Consider the following 13,154-nt stretch of genomic DNA (forward strand, 5'->3'; position numbering starts at 1 on the left):
AAACTCAGGTCTAGTTTCCAGTGATGGTGATAACTTTATAAAACTCAGGTCTAGTTTCCAGTGGTGATGATAACTTTATAACACTCAGGTCTAGTTTCCAGTGGTGATAACTTTATAACACTCAGGTCTAGTTTCCAGTGGTGATAACTTTATAACACTCAGGTCTAGTTTCCAGTGGTGATAACTTTATAACACTCAGGTCTAGTTTCCAGTGGTGATAACTTTATAACACTCAGGTCTAGTTTCCAGTGGTGATAACTTTATAACACTTAGGTCTAGTTTCCAGTGGTGATGATAACTTTATAACACTCAGGTCTATTTTCCAGTGGTGATGATAACTTTATAACACTCAGGTCTAGTTTCCAGTGGTGATAACTTTATAACACTTAGGTCTAGTTTCCAATGATAATGATAACTTTATAAAACTTAGGTCTAGTTTCCAGTGATGTTGATAACTTTATAACACTTAAGTCTAGTTTCCAGTGATGGTAATAACTTTATAAAACTCAGGTCTAGTTTCCAGTGATGGTGATAACTTTATAACACTTAGGTCTAGTTTCCAGTGATGGTGATAACTTTATAACACTTAGGTCTAGTTTCCAGTGATGGTGATAACTTTATAACACTTAGGTCTAGTTTCTAGTGATGGTGATAACTTTATAACACTTAGGTCTAGTTTCCAATGATAATGATAACTTTATAACACTCAGGTCTAGTTTCCACTGATGTTGATAACTTTATAACACTTAGGTCTAGTTTCCAATGATAATGATAACTTTATAACACTCAGGTCTAGTTTCCAGTGATGTTGATAACTTTATAACACATAAGTCTAGTTTCCAATGATAATGATAACTTTATAACACTCAGGTCTAGTTTCCAGTGATGGGGATAACTTTATAACACTCAGGTCTAGTTTCCAGTGATGGTGATAACTTTTTTTTTTTTTTTTTTATATTTATTTATTGCCAGCAATATATAACATTACATATAAACATTAAAGGTAAAGAAATTCAATGTTTTCTGTGCCACACAGGGCCAGATGTTGTCTTGCCACGCCGGGCGCATCCCATAAAAAAAAAAAAAAAAAAAAACTCAAAACTTTTTTGATTTCCTACAAAACCCACATAGGAATACTTCCAGGCCAAATGTAAGGAGAAGGTATTTACAGAAAAGAAAAGAAAAAAGAGAGGGGAAAACACTAACTCCTATATAAACCAACTCACTTTGTTGTATAATGAACATTGAGAGCAATTCCCTTCATCTTGTCTTTAAATTCCTTCATCTTATACTGTGCATTATGATCTACTCTTAGCTAGTTCTCATATTCCCTTATCATTCATTCTCCATCAACCATCCACAAAAGACACAAGAAGAAGAGGAAAAAAGAAAAAAAAAAAAAAACACACAAAAAAGAGAAAAAGTAAATTTCCTCTCCCTTCCCTCCCCCCCTCTTATATATAATACTATATTACGGATAGCCAGTCCCCCCTTAAGTTTGCTTCCTGCATAAATAAAGAGTCCCTGAAAGGAGATATAATTCATTTCTGAGTTTTGTTATCAAGTGTTTTGATGAATTTTCCACATTTATCAAAAAATCTCTCTATATTAACCTCCATTTCCATTTGTATTTTAGCATGTTCTAAGAATAGTTGATGAACTACCCCATTCTTAAATTCGGAAAACTTGGGTTCTTTCTGAGACTGCCAGTTTTTCAAAATTATTTTCCTACCTATAAGAATAGCCGTATTTAGTAGGAGGGAGATCTCCCCCACTTCCTCTAATGATGTTAAGAAAAACACATTCTGCCTATTGAGATGTATATAACTCTTAAAGATTTTGGAGGCCCAGAATGAAATTTTACCCCAAAATCTCTGTATTACTGGGCATGACCATAACAAGTGAATGAGGTTTGCTAAGCAAAATTTGCATCTGACACATATTAGGGTCTCCCTCTCATTAGACCAATATGATCTCAGCTTGGGAGTACTATAAAATTTATACAAGATCTTAAATTGTTGTTCTCTATAGTATTCCCCGCTCATGGCTTTGGCTGCCCTCCTAATAGAGCTTGTCAGTATCTCTGATTCTGACTCCCTATCAAAAAGGTCTTTCCAGATTAAAGTGAGGTATCTGACGTTACTCTGCTCTTGATTACTTAGCATTGAGGTATAAATCGGCGAGATAGAGAGTTTCCCTATTCTGAATAAAAGTAATATATTTTTTAAGACTTTATTTTGCCAGTCCAGATTTGCTCTTTTCAAAATTTGCTCGGCATAATGACGAACTTGCAGGTAGGCAAAGAACTGGGAATTGAGAATCCCAAATTCGCATTTACATTCATCAAAGGTTTTCACTCTATTTTCCTCTAAATTAACCAACTGAATCATGTAACTAATCCCTGCCTCCGTCCAAGTTCCAAATCTTAACGAATCGTACCCTGCCAGGAAATCTGGGTTCCCCCTTATAGTTAAATAAGGGGAGGCCCTATAGTCAAAGCCTATTTTTGCACAAAATTTCCTCCAAGCTCTAATTGGCTGATTTATAATTGTTAATTGTCTTAGCTCTTTAGGGATCTTGGATGTGGGCATGTGAGCAAGAGCTTTGAGGGAAAAAGGCGCAACCAGCCCTTCCTCCACATCATACATCGAGAAGTTGTTTGTTCCTTGGAACCAATCGATAACATACTTTATATTAGCCGCTATGTTATATGCCTCTATATCCGGAATGGCTAGTCCCCCCCCTCCTTCCTTGCACACATACGTTTAAATGCTATTCTGGACCTTCTATCCTTCCAAATAAATCGTCTTATATTTTTATTAATTATCTTTTTTCAATAATAAAAGTGGCAGTGCTTGAAATGTATATAAAAATTTGGGTAGTGAAATCATTTTGATTAGCTGAACTCTACCAGTCAGAGATAGAGGTAGGTTCAACCACTTCTCTATATTTTTCTCGAGGGAACTAATAAGTGTTGGAAAATTTAATTTATACCAGTTCCTCGGGTCTGATGCAAACTTAATTCCTAAATACGTAATGTATTCTTTTGCCTCTTTAAACGGAGTTGCAGGTGGGTTTCTACCCTTTATTAGCCACAGTATTTCCGATTTATCCTTATTGATTGCAAATCCTGTAAAGGACTGAAATCTATCCAGGATATCAATGATCAGGTATAAGTTATTTTCCAAATTTTGCTTAAAGATGAGGAGATCATCTGCATATATAGCTTGCTGAATTTTAGAGCCACCAATATCAATTCCCTCCAACCTTTCCCGAAAATATATAGCCAGTGGTTCCAACGATAAATTAAAGAGCAGGGGTGAAATGGGACACCCCTGCCTTGTACCCCGTTGCAAGAAAAATTTATCTGACACTATAGAGTTGACAACTAACGCAGCTATGGGTGCAGTGTACAGCATAGAGAGAACATTTACAAAGTTACCTCTGAATCCAAACTTCTCTAGTGTTATGAACATATGGTCCCAGATCAGAGAATCAAAGGCCTTCTGTGTATCTATGGTTATTACTGCTGCATCTTTTGCTGAGAATAGGCCTTCTTTGATTGTCATGTCACAATAACTTATCACTACCTCCAACTTCCTGAGATTTTTAACTAATGTTCTACCTTTCATAAATCCAGTTTGGTCTGGATGTATGAGTGAACTAAGTTATTATTAAGGTTTTGAAGTGGATTTCAAACTTTTTAATATTTGGGGGACGTTTTTATCGCCAGGCACTAGTCAAGACACCTTCCCAGTCAGGAAGGGCCTTTCTCTGTAGTAGGCAGAGCCTCATTTTCGCGCCATTATTGCGCAGTTTCTTTTGAGTGCAGTACATGCAGCTGCATGTGTGTGGGTCTGGAATCCACAGAAAACGTTTCTAGAAGGCTGGAATTGGTATCGTATACCCCCCTGGGATAAGTGAAGTCGCAGCAAAGGCTGTGGCTGGGACTGTAGTGGGGTTAAATTGCAAAACGGCTCCGGTTTCCGCATTTTAAGGGTTAACAGCTTCAAAATTGGGGTGCAATACTTTGAATGCATTAAGACACTGTGGTGAAATTTTGGTAAAGTTTGGATAATTCCTTCATAGTTTTTCACATATTCAGTAATAAAGTGTGCCCTGTTTAACATTTAAAGAGACAGTAACGGTTTTGTTTAAAAACGTTTTTTGTAAACGTAGCAGTATTGGTGCATGATCCGATATTGTAATTGGGGTAATTGTTATCTTTTGAACTATAGAGAATAGGTTTTTACTAATTAAAAACATGTCGATCCGCGAGAATGATTTATGTGCTTTAGACAGACAAGTATATTCTTGGGTATCCAGGAAGTTATTTCTCCAAATATCCAATAAATCCAAGTTGTAACACAGTTTTTTAAAAATTCTAGAATCCCTATTTCCCAATTGTTCCCTAATCCCCGTCCTTTTCCTATCAATAATTTCAGATGCCACCATATTTAGGTCTCCTCCTATTACAATGTTCTGTCCTAATCTTGCCAATTTGGTTTGCAACGAGTTCCAAAAGGGCCTTTCTTTTCATTTGGACCATATATACGTTACACAGTATGATTATTTTTCCCCCAATTTCCACCTTCAAAATAATGAACCTGCCATGGGGATCTATTTCCTTTTTGAGAATCTGGTATTGTATGTTCTTCCTGAACAAAATAGCCACTCTCTTCTTCCTCCGATTACCCGGGGCGCACACTACCTCCCCTACCCATCCCCATCTTAATTTCTGACTTTCTATACCATTCAAATGTGTTTCCTGCAATATACCTATATCTACCTTTAGTTTATTCAAATATTGTAAGACCATCTTCCTTTTAATCGGTGAGGTGAAGCCCCCCACGTTCCATGAGCCTATGTTATACTTCCCAGTCATTGTCGCTTATACAGTGGAGGTGAATCCATGAACGAGAGAAAGCGAGAGAAAGGAGAAGGAAGAGGAAAAAAAAAAAAAGAGAAAACAAGAGTAACCTATACACCCATACTCTGTCACGCATCCCTCCCTCACCCTCCCCCCCCCCTTCGTCTTTATCTAACAATTCCATATTCAGATTGCCTAACTGATCTGCCTTCCTGTATTAAGCGAGAGCATAGGGGCGCACACTGTTTTCTCCTGATGGAGGTCTCAAGCGAGAAATTTCTTATTTTGATACATAACATTCTTTTGAAGCCTGAAGGCTCTTAGTATCTTAACCTTGTCCTGAAAGTTTAAGTACTTAATAATAATAATAGGTCTAGATCTATCCTTACCTTCCTCCTGCTGCCTGAAGACCCTGATCCTATGTGCCCGTTCAACTGATAAAGCTTGCTCTCCCTCAGATATACATAGTATAGAGGGTAGCTGAACCGCTGCAAAGTGTAACAAATCCTTTTCTAGAAGGGTTTCAGATATACCAATTATTCTCAAGTTATTTCTCCTCCATCTGTTTTCGAGATCCTCCACTTTATCAGTTAAGAATTTAACCTGCTTCCGTATTCCTATTAATTCCTGATCCTTCTCAATATCCCTGTCCTCTAGATCTGAGATGCGCTGTTCCACTAGGCCTACCCTAGCCAATATTTGTTTTGTTTCCTGCGATATTGACTCTATAGTGTTCTGTATAGCATCAAACTTAGGCATAAAAAGTGCGCTCATTTGTTTCAACAACTCAGTATTTGTTATCAAATCAGGCCCCACCTCCTGCGAGGTTTCTGAGCTTAGTTTTGTACTTCGTCTGGGTTGCTTTTTCTCTTGTTGCCTTCTCCCTGTCATATTTACTGCTTTAATGCCAGAGGTCACTGAGATATATTTATCCATAAGAGACGTGGCACAACTGTTCCTACCTTCCCTATATGACTTCCTAGTACTTATGTCTCCCTCTATCACTATCCTCCTTTTTATTAGCCTTTTAGCAGCTGCAGTGCTCCTGCTACCCTCTCCTCTTTTATCTTCAGAGTTACTATATGTATTCTAGTATTTAAACAGAGCTTAGAAAAAAAGAAAAAAATAACAATTTCTCTTCCTTTCCTCCTTTTCCCAACTTACCCCCAAGTGCTATCCTCCTGACTGATGTATATAGTGCATAATTCAAAACCGATATGCGAACGAATACAATAGGTATAATAATCCCTCAGTGCATATACCGTACAAAGTAAAAAAGTATAATACTTAATTAGGTTCCAAACAAATTCAATCCAACATGTCCCGCTGTTTCCAATAGCAGATGGCTATTTGTGTGTGTAATTGTGCTATAAATTCTAATGTGTAAAAAAATATTCGACTTACCCCAATATACTATCTTCCTAACTAGCATACAATAGTTATACAGTGCATTACTCTGAATCAGTGAATAAACAAGAACAAAAAATCTGACAGTCCTTCAAAACTTGCATAAAATAAGTGTGATACTTAATTAGATTCCGTGCCAGCACAGTCCCAAATGTCCCAATAGACTTAGTAGCAAGTAGGTATTCTTTCTTCCCCTAGATATTTCCTCTGAGATTTTAAGGAGAGTCCTTATCCATGACCTGAGTGTTCCTCAATCTCTGCTCCAGCGATTCTGTTGGGACAAAAAAGAAAGGGGGCGCCACATGGACCTAGACTAAGGCCATACAGGGTACTCACATGTTCCAATGGCACCCAGGTGTGCTAGTAGATGCGGGCTGAACCTTTAGCAGCAGTTCAGCATGCTGACTATCTCCTGGAAAATGTTGGCGTTCTTCCAAGTGTGAGTAAACATACAAGGGGGACAAGAAAACAGAACCCTGTGTAAATCCGATAGAAAGGCAGTCATAAAATATGTACAAAGTAGTTACAGGGTACTCACAAAGACAGCGGCACTCTCTTGTGCCAATTGTTGCAAGCTAGACCTTTTACAGCAGTCCAGCACGCTGACCTCAGACGCAGTATATCTGTGTTCCTCCAGTACATAAATGAGAAAGGGAGACATAATACAGACCACATATGTGTGACTCTATCATAACCAGTACATATATCCTTAATTAGTCTTCAGAGTGGTACTCACAAGCATAGCGGCACTCCTGTGTGCCTTTGGGAGCAGGCTGGACCTTTTAACAGCAACCCAGCACGCTGATTTCTGTGATGGCCGGGTGTCTGTTCTTCCAGTGTGCTTTTTGGGCTATAATGTGCTAGTAATTTTACTGCTTTAAATTCTTGACTTCTGAGCTTAAGCTTATAGCTGATGGGGGGGGGGGGGAGACAACCCTTATCATTCCACAGCCCTAAATTCCTGGGGCTTTAGTAGCCATTGATGTTATCTATGGCTTAAGTCCTAGCAAGTCGCCTTATTGGTGACCACTCTCGCGGCACAGAATGTGAGTGCTTGAGGAGGGCAATAGCTGAGCAAAAATAATCCCTTCCCCCACAAATATATCAGCAAGTTTGGGAGGGAACAAACACTTACTGCTGCCTATCGGGGGGGGATCAGTGCGCCAAGCCAATATCCACTACCTTGTTTTCTCTCTCAGCCGCCTCTCCTCAACCTCCCATCCTGCCAAGCAAGAGATCTAGCCGCTTGCGGGGGCCAGGGAGTGAGACTGTCCGCCGTCGGCTGTGGATTCCGAACGCCACTTCCGTCTCTCTGCACTGGTCTCCCGTCTCTCGATCTCTTCCGCCGGATCCGCTGACAGCGTTCTCCTGCGTGTCCCTCGCCTCAGCGCTCCTTATGTGCGCCTACGCCAAGCGTGCCACTACAGATCCTAGGACCGCCCCGATGGTGATAACTTTAACACTCAGGTCTAGCCTCCAGTGGTGATAACTTTATAACACTTAGGTCTAGTTTCCAGTCATGGTGATAACTTTATAACACTTAGGTCTAGTTTCCAGTGATGGTGATAACTTTATAACACTTAGGTCTAGTTTCCAGTGATGGTGATAACTTTATAAAACTCAGGTCTAGTTTCCAGTGATGGTGATAACTTAATAACACTTAGGTTTAGCCTCCAGTGGTGATAACTTTATAACACTCAGGTCTAGCCTCCAGTGGCGATAACTTTATAACACTTAGGTCTAGTTTCCAGTGATGGTGATAACTTTATAACACTGAGGTCTAGTTTCCAGTGATGGTGATAACGTTATAACACTTAGGTCTAGTTTCCAATGATAATGATAACTTTATAACACTCAGGTCTAATTTCCAGTGATGGTGATAACTTTATAACATTCAGGTCTAGGCTCCAGTGGTGATAACTTGTCATACTCTGCAAGGGAGCAGGTTCAGGAGGTGGGAGCTGTTGTGCAGAGGTGTCAGGTTCTGGGGTTAAAGTTGTGTTTTGTCTGCGTGTGTCTTTCCTTTTTGGCATAATTAAACAGGTACAAGGTTTTAGGAAATAAAGGTGATGGTTTTATTTATAGGATAATTAGCAATGCAGAGATATGCAGGGCAATGTCTATAGGCTGTAGTATTAGATAGGAATACAGATCTATGTAATAACAGACAGGATACTTGCATATGCTGTAGATTGGAACTGTGTAATAACAGGCTGGAATGCAGTGCTTTGTAATAACAGGCAGGATACTTGCATATGCTGTAGACTGGAACTGTGTAATAACAGGCAGGAATGCAGCGCTTTGTATAACAGGCAGGATACTTGCATATTCTGTAGACTGGAACTGTGTAATAACAGGCAGGAATGCAGTGCTTTGTATAACAGGCAGGATACTTGCATATGCTGTAGACTGGAACTGTGTAATAACAGGCAGGAATGCAGTGCTTTGTATAACAGGCAGGATACTTGCATATGCTGTAGACTGGAACTGTGTAATAACAGGCAGGAATGCAGAGCTTTGTATAACAGGCAGGATACTTGCATATGCTGTAGACTGGAACTGTATAATAACAGGCAGGAATGCAGTGCTTTGCATAACAGGCAAGATACTTGCATATGCTGTAGACTGGAACTGTGTAATAACAGGCAGGAATGCAGTGCTTTGTATAACAGGCAGGATACTTGCATATGCTGTAGACTGGAACTGTGTAATAACAGGCAGGAATGCAAAGCTTTGTAATAACAGGCAGGATACTTGCATATGCTGTAGACTGGAACTGTGTAATAACAGGCAGGAATGCTGCGCTTTGTAATAACATACAGGATACTTGCATATGCTGTAGACTGGAACACTGTAGTAACAAACAGGAAACTTGCATAGACTGCAAACTGGAACTCTATAGTATCAGGTAACAAGCAAGCAAAAGTACCTGAGTCAGTCTTTAGGAAATAGAGAATTAGGCAAGATCAATTGCCAGGAAATCAGTCCAAAAACGAAACACAGTGCCAAGGGAATATCCAGAAGAGTAGTCAGGAAATGAAGCAGAAATCAGGAACCAGGAAATCCAACAAATCTGTATTTCACTCAGGAAACAGGACCAGAGGTTCTTTCAGAGTATAACACTCAATGTCAAGGCCCAGAACTGCCAGCAAACCTCCCAGATATAGCAGGCTACCGATTATCTGGTTTGTTTCAGCTGGTAAGTAGGTGAAGCCAGAGAGCCAAAGTTGCAGCAAACCGAAAAACCCAATATTCTTAGCCTGTGATCAAGCCATCTGGTGGCAGAGAGGCAAGACAACAGGCTGGGAAAGAACAGCAGCAGAAATAGAAACAGGTCCCAGGTTCAATTCCAGGCTGGGTCATGACATAACTTTATAACACGTAGGTCTAGCCTCCAGTGGTGATAACTTTATAACACTTAGGTCTATTTTCCAGTGATGGTGATAACTTTATAACACTCAGGTCTAGTTTCCAGTGATGGTGATAACTTTATAACACTCAGGTCTAGCCTCCAGTGGTGATAACTTTATAACACTTAGGTCTCGTTTCCAGTGATGGTGATAACTTTATAACACTCAGGTCTACTTTTCAGTGATGGTGATAACTTTATAACACTCAGGTCTAGCCTCCAGTGGTGATAACTTTATAACACTTAGGTCTAGTTTCCAGTGATGGTGATAACTTTATAACACTTAGGTCTAGCCTCCAGTGGTGATATCTTTATAACACTCAGGTCTAGTTTCCAGTGGTGGTGATAACTTTATAACACTTAGGTCTAGTTTCCAGTGGTGGTGATAACTTTATAACACTCAGGTCTAGTTTCCAGTGGTGATGATAACTTTATAACAAAAAAATGTAGGGGGTGTGAGAGAGTAGGTAATATTGCTAATTTGCTCTAAATGGTGCCACCCTTATAGTAAATATACAATATATAATAAAGATAGAAAAAATACCAGGGTATATAAGATTACCCTAGAATAGCAAGGGATAAATAAACGGCACACATAAGAGACTTTCAAAAATTTATTAATAATAAGTTCCCAAAATACACTTCAGTATATAGCAATATCTTATCTGTCAATTTCAGTCACCACTAAAGACAGCAAAATCTAAAACATTTAAAGTGCACTGAGACCTAATTCTTTCCCTATACTATAAATCTCAGAAAAAACATCATAAACAATCAGGGGTTAGCCAGAAAACTTATGTTTATAACGAATTGTACATAGAATCTAATGTTTATAGGACATATATAGTAGGTAGGCAAAATACATGTTATATATATGGCTGCAGTCCAAACAGGGGTGAACTATATTGTATATAGAAAAGCGCTTTTTTCCTTTTTGGTATATACCAGGGAATCTCCTCTTAAGGCAAATGGATATGCCGCAGTTAGTGCTGCTGTATAGGGAGTCTCTAGCAAGTATAGTAATTCAGTTGGAAAACACAGCATATACTTAGCTTAAGTCCTCCGGTTTTTGTTGTTTCCACTTTTCTTCTGCTTGCAAGCACCTGTGATGATTGCTTGGCGTGTGACGTCAACAGACAGTGGGAGTGGTGTAGCGTCACCAGGGACTGTGAGTGGCTGTAAACGGAAGGATCCAGTTGAATCAATCTTTACATTGTCAGTTTTGCCAAGAGCTTTGACAAAAGGCTGTATCACAATGTTATATGTATGTTCACCTATCGTATAGGCACATCTTCCATTGCACTCCAATAGCACACTCCTCAAACCACTTACTCCACTGTCGGAGTCACACCAGGAAAATTCGTAGCTCACTTGAAATGTACAGCTGCATGTATAGAGCCAAAATGTCTCTGAAGAAACATGAGATTCAGGGAATAGGTCTAGTCAGGTGCACTAGAAATTCTGGCCCACGGTACATTCGACAGGTACCTGGGTTCTCATAAACACATAGTGCCAACGCACGTTTCTCCCCCACCTCCAGTATGTGTTACAGGGGATCATCAGGGCATATAGAGTCCTCAATGGACTTCCTCTTTTATGCAGATATCTAATTGCTTACAGGTGTTTTTTCCCAAGTATCCTTGCAACACCTTAAAGCTGTATCACTTTTAACCCTGTATCAAAAAGCCTCTCAAAACTCAAAATTGTGTTAGAAAGTAATAGCTACATATATGTTGGTTCAACCTAATTCCTGGTTACCCCCAATACTTTCAATTACACAACAGAAGAGAGATAGAAATTACTCTCTATCCTGGCGCACACTTCAAACAGATGTTTATTATATTTAAAACGAATGAAAATTTATAAAAAGTGGACAATTTTCTTGATTTAATGACAGTTTTCAACTGCGGTGCTCCTGTCCGGTCTTCTATGTTGGAAAAACGAAAAGATTGGTGAAGGACCGAGTACAGGAGCACAGAGACGATATTCTCCACTCCAGAGAAACTAACGTTGCTAGGCATTTTTGTAATGTACATAATAAAAATGTAGATTCATTGAAATTTATCATAATAGATAAAGGCATCACAAATGGACGTGGTGGCAATAATGATAGGGTCCTCCTGCAAAAAGAGGCGAAATGGATCTACAGACTGGGAACTAGGTTCCCAAAAGGTTTAAATGATAAGCTTGAATTTGTCCACTTTTTATAAATTTTCATTCGTTTTAAATATAATAAACATCTGTTTGAAGTGTGCGCCAGGATAGAGAGTAATTTCTATCTCTCTTCTGTTGTGTAATTGAAAGTATTGGGGGTAACCAGGAATTAGGTTGAACCAACATATATGTAGCTATTACTTTCTAACACAATTTTGAGTTTTGAGAGGCTTTTTGATACAGGGTTAAAAGTGATACAGCTTTAAGGTGTTGCAAGGATACTTGGGAAAAAACACCTGTAAGCAATTAGATATCTGCATAAAAGAGGAAGTCCATTGAGGACTCTATATGCCCTGATGATCCCCTGTAACACATACTGGAGGTGGGGGAGAAACGTGCGTTGGCACTATGTGTTTATGAGAACCCAGGTACCTGTCGAATGTACCGTGGGCCAGAATTTCTAGTGCACCTGACTAGACCTATTCCCTGAATCTCATGTTTCTTCAGAGACATTTTGGCTCTATACATGCAGCTGTACATTTCAAGTGAGCTACGAATTTTCCTGGTGTGACTCCGACAGTGGAGTAAGTGGTTTGAGGAGTGTGCTATTGGAGTGCAATGGAAGATGTGCCTATACGATAGGTGAACATACATATAACATTGTGATACAGCCTTTTGTCAAAGCTCTTGGCAAAACTGACAACGTAAAGATTGATTCAACTGGATCCTTCCGTTTACAGCCACTCACAGTCCCTGGTGACGCTACACCACTCCCACTGTCTGTTGACGTCACACGCCAAGCAATCATCACAGGTGCTTGCAAGCAGAAGAAAAGTGGAAGCAACAAAAACCGGAGGACTTAAGCTAAGTATATGCTGTGTTTTCCAACTGAATTGCTATACTTGCTAGAGACTCCCTATACAGCAGCACTAACTGCGGCATATCCATTTGCCTTAAGAGGAGATTCCCTGGTATATACCAAAAAGGAAAAAAGCGCTTTTCTATATACAATATAGTTCACCCCTGTTTGGACTGCAGCCATATATATAACATGTATTTTTCCTACCTACTATATATGTCTTATAAACATTAGATTCTATGTACAATTCATTATAAACATAAGTTTTCTGGCTAACCCCTGATTGTTTATGATGTTTTTTCTGAGATTTATAGTATAGGGAAAGAATTAGGTCTCAGTGCACTTTAAATGTTTTAGATTTTGCTGTCTTTAGTGGTGACTGAAATTGACAGATAAGATATTGCTATATACTGAAGTGTATTTTGGGAACTTATTATTAATAAATTTTTGAAAGT

At 39.2% G+C, this 13,154-nt stretch overlaps 1 protein-coding gene across 1 annotated transcript in view; it reads left to right on the forward strand.

Moving 5' to 3' along the window:
- The window catches only part of EHBP1L1 (EH domain binding protein 1 like 1), a 333,907-nt gene that overhangs the window by 132,624 nt on the left and 188,129 nt on the right, over positions 1 to 13,154 (forward strand). The window lies entirely within an intron of this gene.

The sequence above is a fragment of the Bombina bombina genome, chromosome 7 (assembly GCF_027579735.1).
Source record: "Bombina bombina isolate aBomBom1 chromosome 7, aBomBom1.pri, whole genome shotgun sequence".
NCBI classification, from domain to species: domain Eukaryota; kingdom Metazoa; phylum Chordata; class Amphibia; order Anura; family Bombinatoridae; genus Bombina; species Bombina bombina.